Source organism: Enhydra lutris, unplaced genomic scaffold (genome assembly GCF_002288905.1).
Source record: "Enhydra lutris kenyoni isolate GAN:26980312 unplaced genomic scaffold, ASM228890v2 scaffoldscaffold147, whole genome shotgun sequence".
NCBI classification, from domain to species: Eukaryota; Metazoa; Chordata; class Mammalia; order Carnivora; family Mustelidae; genus Enhydra; species Enhydra lutris.
In genome coordinates this window covers 169,959-175,162 of record NW_019154231.1, presented here as the reverse complement: position 1 = coordinate 175,162, position 5,204 = coordinate 169,959, and the positions used below count along the sequence as shown (strand labels likewise).

The window sequence follows — 5,204 nt, the reverse complement described above, 5'->3', positions numbered from 1 at the left end:
CACGAAGCTGGACCAGAGCTGCCGCTGTTGGAAGGTATGAACCAGCCCTGCTGTGTGGGATGAACCCTCAAGTCACAGGGATGAGGAAAGATGGGGGCAGTCAAGGATGTCCAACAATGCAGGAGGGAAACCACAAGTCACGAGGGATCAGTCCCGGACAGCGAGCAGCCCAGACATGTCCCACCACCTGAACCATGCTCCCCCTTGATGTTGTCAGCAGACAGATCAGCAAGCATGAGCTGCAGGCTTTCTTCCAGATCCCTCTGGGCACCTGGGATGCATGCCCACAGCTCTGCCACACGGAGTGGTGGCCTTGTTCCCACTCATGTTTAGCTCCTGGCTGCGTCTGGGATCCTTCTCTGGCTGTGCTGAGCCTCTAGCAGCAGAATCCCAAGGACCACCGGGATCAAGACAGCCATGCCCAGGCGGGTTAGATTCTCCACCGTGTAATCTCTGGGATCCAAGGCTAGGAATGAGGACAGAGAGGTTGCAGAGGTCAGGGTGGACCCAAACCACCCAGGATCCTGCATGTCCACCCAAGGTACCTGCCTCCCCCAAGAGAACACCCCCCTCCACAGCAGCCCCATCACTGGGACTTTCTCCTACTCACCATTGCTGGGGTCTGAGTTGTTTTGGGGTGGGCTCACGGTGCCTGCTGCTTCTGCAGGGAAGATGGAAGCAGATGGAAGGAGCTGGAGACCCCCTTCTAGCCTGTCCTCTGCTCTGTGTCTCTATCCCTCAGCCTGCCGCTATGTGATTTTTGTACAGTTCCTGAACTAGCCCTTCTCTGCACTAGGGGCTTTCCTCTGCTCTCCTCACTGGATTCCTTCAGCCTCCTTGTTCTCTTTGATTTCAGACTCTGCTTCTGAGTCACTCGGGATAGATTCTGGCTGTGCCCCACCAGCTCAGGGTTGCAGAGAAAAATGGCCTCCCAGCACAGAAATCATCATGTCCTCCCATGTTCTCCGCTCAGTCTGGGACACAAGACCTCCTGGGCTCATGTCTCTGTAGATGACAGTTCCCACTTATTCAGTAGCCGAGGTCCCAGCAGCATCCATGGACAAGGGGCTGAAGTCAGGGGCTCCTGACTGTCAGGAGCACAGAGGGGCTGATGTCTGGGGTCGGGTCCCTGTCCCTCCATGTCAACCAGCTCCCTTCCTTCAGGGTCTGCACTTTATTCTGTACCTACAGTATTCCTCCTTGGCTGTGTTCATTAATTCATTCTTCATTTACTTACAGATAACCACAGTGCCACACAGACACACACACACACACACACACACACACACACACACAGACTGAGAGAGAGAGAGGGAGAGAGATCTGTGTGCGCACATCTACAACAGACATATAAGTATGTATCCACGAAAGGTGATGGTCAGTCACTAGGTCATAGGAACACCCTTATTGCTTTCATGCAGTGTGGATAGAGATGGGAAGAAGAGCTACATAAGTAAATAAAAAATTAAATAATAAATAAATGGGACGCCTGGGTGGCTCAGTTGGTGGAGCAGCTGCCTTCGGCTCAGGTCATGATCCCAGGGTCCTGGGATTGAGTCCCACATCGGGCTCCTTGCTCATCAGGGAGCCTGCTTCTCCCTCTGCCTCTGCCTGCCATTCTGTCTGCCTGTGCTTGCTCTCTCTCCCTCTCTCTCTCTGACAAATAAAAAAATAAATAAATAAATAAATGAACAAAAAATAAATGAGACTCATTGAAGACATGCTAAGACCCGGGAGTGCCCAGAGCTTGTGCCCCACAAGGACCCTGTGAATCCATCTAACCCCAATGCACACAGGAGAAGGAGGACGGTTTCTGAGTCTGGCGTCCCTGTCACCTGAATTCCCTTTGTCCTCATCTGCAGGTGCTGCTCTAGAAGGTGTGAGAAGCAGACACAGGGACACTGGACCAGGGTCCACACACAACGCAGAGTGGACAGCAGTGCACATGGACACAGGGTACAGCCTCCCTGGGGACTCCTGTGAGCCGGGATTGGCCCCTCCTGGGTCTCAGGTGTGCACTGAGGGGCATGGAGGCTCCCAGGTGAGTACGGGGGCAGCAAAGCAGTGCCCGCAGGTAGGGAGGCTTCTGTGCAGGAGAGTGTCCCGTGGGGCTGACAACACCATCATATTCTGCTATGGAGGGACAGGAGGTGAGTGGGAGGCGCTGTCTACTCACCATCATCCTCACTCACCCCTCACGCGGCCCCTACTCCTTACTCTGCTGAGACTGCAGGATGGGGGACCCGGGTGCACACTGTGGATCTTCCCAACATCTCCAGGGCAGGACCCTCCTCTGTGGAACCCCCGTGGCCCCCACATGTGTTACTGTGTCAGGCTTTCCTGAGACGTGAGTCCTGAGCTGACAGAGCTTAGACAGCACAGGGTCAGGGACCCTCACCTGAGACCAGGAGCTCCAGGGGGTCACTGGGCTGTGACAACAGGTAGGGGGAGATTCTGGAAGAGCCGTAGCACCTGTAGGTCCCCCTGTGGGTTGAGGTCACAGGACTCATGGGGAATTCAGCCTGGTGCTGCCCAGCTCGGTACTGTGATCTATGATGCAGCGGGGGATCGGCTGCCCCCTCCTTGGACAGAAGGAAAGTGTCCACAGAGCTCCGTGACTGACAGAGCAGGGTCACATTCTCTCCTGGGGCCACCGTGGGTCCAGGCTGCACCGAGAGAGAGGGTGTGTAGGGCAGTTGTCCTAGAGAGAGGAAGGGCGGGTGAGGGGCTGTCCAGACCTTGCTCTGAACTGAGTCTGTCTGTGTCCTCTGAGTCTGTCCCTTCCCATCCCCCATCTCTGTCTCTCTCTCCCTGGGGAGCCCCCACCCCTGGTCCGGGCCACCACCACCTGGGGCTCCCCTGGTGGGACCTATGCAGAGTCTGGAGTCCTGACTGATGCCGTGAGCCCTCACCTGCGAGCAGGATGTCCAGGGGGTCACTGGGGACCGACCACTCAGAGGAGAGGGTGTGTCCACCGTAGCACATGTACCGGCCTCCGAGGGCAGGTCTCACAGGGCCCAGGGGGAAGTCTGCCCCAGAGAGCCCTGCCTGGGGCTGCCAGCCAAGCCTCCAGGGAGGGCCACGTGCTCCATCCTTCGACAGAGCAAATCTGTCATAGCCATCATCAGAACGACACTGGAGAGTCAGGCTCTGTCCAGAGGTTACGACAGGGCCCTGCTGGGTCAGGAGGGAGGGCTTCCCCGACACACCTGGGAGAGACCAGCCATGGATGGCAGGGACTGCTTTTCCCCAAACCTCCCTTCTCCCGTCCTGACCCCCGGGTCTCACTATCCATCACCGTCAGTGACGCTGACCTGTGAGTCCCCGTGGTCCCCTCACCCACCCTCTCATTGGGGCTCCCCTGGGAGCAGAGTCCCCATTAACCTGTCTGGTGCCTCAAAACACGGATGGGGCAACAGACTTTCTCACCTGAGACCAGCAGCTCCAGGGGGTCACTGGGGTCTGACCACACCAGGGGGGTGTTGCTGTAATAGCCGTAGCATCTGAATCTCCACTTGTGGTTGGGGGTCACGGGGCCCACAGGGAATAGGGCCTGGGTCCCGCCACGGGGGGCTGCCTGGGAGTTCAGGGTCCAGGAGGGCTGGCGCTCTCCTTCCCTCATCAGGACGAACCTGTGGAATCCCATCCATGAGGCACACTGGAGGGTCACGTTCCCTCCTGAGGTCACCACAGGGCTGAGAGGCTGGGTTTGTCCTGGGATCCTAGGAGAGGAGGAGGGGGTGGTGTTAAGTGGGGCTCAGACCCTCACATTATCCCCAGGCTGGGCTGTGTTAGGGAGACCCCTGAGAGTTCCCCCTTCCTGAGGGCAGAGCCTGGGGCTGGGACCCTGAGTGGGCTCACACCTGTCACCACCACCAGCTCCAGGGTTCACTGGGCTCTGACCAGCCGGTGGGACTGAGATAGTCACAGCGGTATCTTCCTGCATGTACATCTGTCATGTGTGTGATGGAGAAGTTGGCCTTGTCCCCGGGTTCCACTGTCTTCTCTCTGTCCCAGGTCCTTGACTCTCCCTCTTTACGCAGGTGGTACTCCTGGGCCTCCAGGCTCCCCTGACACCAGATGGTCACAACTGTCCCCCAGGGAATCACAGAGCCTGGCTCAGCCCAGATGGTGGGTTTGGGGAGGGTCCCTGGAAGGAAACAGAGGCTGGGACACAGACTTTCCCCACCCCCAGGTCTTAGTTCAGCCTCAAACTCCTAGACATTCCCGTCGGTCAGTCCAGAACTTCTATTCTCCATCCCCCGTTGCCTGGTGGATGACTCCTGTCCCCACTGAGGAGGTGGGCCTAGGACCCCTGGGGACAGACTCACCTGTCTACGGTCTGGTCCTGGGGCCTACACTCAGCCCTGGAAGAGAGTCCCTGTGAGAGGTTTGCCCCGAATCCTCACAGATCCCCTCCTCCCCTGAGCCTCCTGAGCCTGGGGCCTGGGAGAGACCAGGGTCTAACTGTGGAGCGGTTCCCTCCCAGAGTAGGGTGTCCCCTCCCCTACTCAGATCTCACCGAGACAGAGCAGGGCAGTGAGGGTGGGGTTCATGGCGTCTCCTCTCTCTGGTTCTGGCGGTGCAGACAGAGGCCCCACTGCAACCGTGGGACAGACAGACACACAGGGTGTGGCCACACGGAGGCCTGTCCTGCGGGTCACAGGGTTGTCATGTCAGCAGTCCCCAGAAAGGCGAACAGTCCCTCTCGAGACCCAGCCTAGCTCTGGTGTCCATGATGGTGAGGCAGGCGGACCCTGAGGCTTCCTGAGATGCCCCATCCAGGTGAGGGGACCAGGGCAGGTCCTTCCCTCCCAGAGGTAGCCCATTTGGTCTCCTTCTTCCTCAGCACATCCGGGGTCCCCACCATGGCAAGGGTCCCCAGACCCCGGGAATGCTGTGAAGGATGTGGGTTCCTGCTGCCCTGCGGAGGTCATGTCAGCACCGACACCTGTGGCAAATCTGCTCTGCTCAGGATGAAATCATGGTGGCAATGAGGCCAGGGGAGAAATAGGGGCAAATAAGGAAGGAAACACAGCCCCTCTCCTGGCCCTGGAACGTGGGCTTTCTTTCTGCACAGCCTCTGTGGATTTCTCTATTTTCCTCTGACACTGTCCACTTCCCCTTCCTGGGAGCACATCTCTGAGTCTGGGCTGGCTCCTCTGTCCCTTGATCCAGGAGCAGAGACGTCCTCCCCACATCCG

The 5,204-nt window shown here is 58.2% G+C and overlaps 1 pseudogene; it reads right to left on the bottom strand.

The window, feature by feature from the left end:
- Window positions 1-329: 329 nt before the first annotated feature.
- On the bottom strand, window positions 330-4,556 carry LOC111140041 (annotated as a pseudogene).
- Window positions 4,557-5,204: the final 648 nt, after the last annotated feature.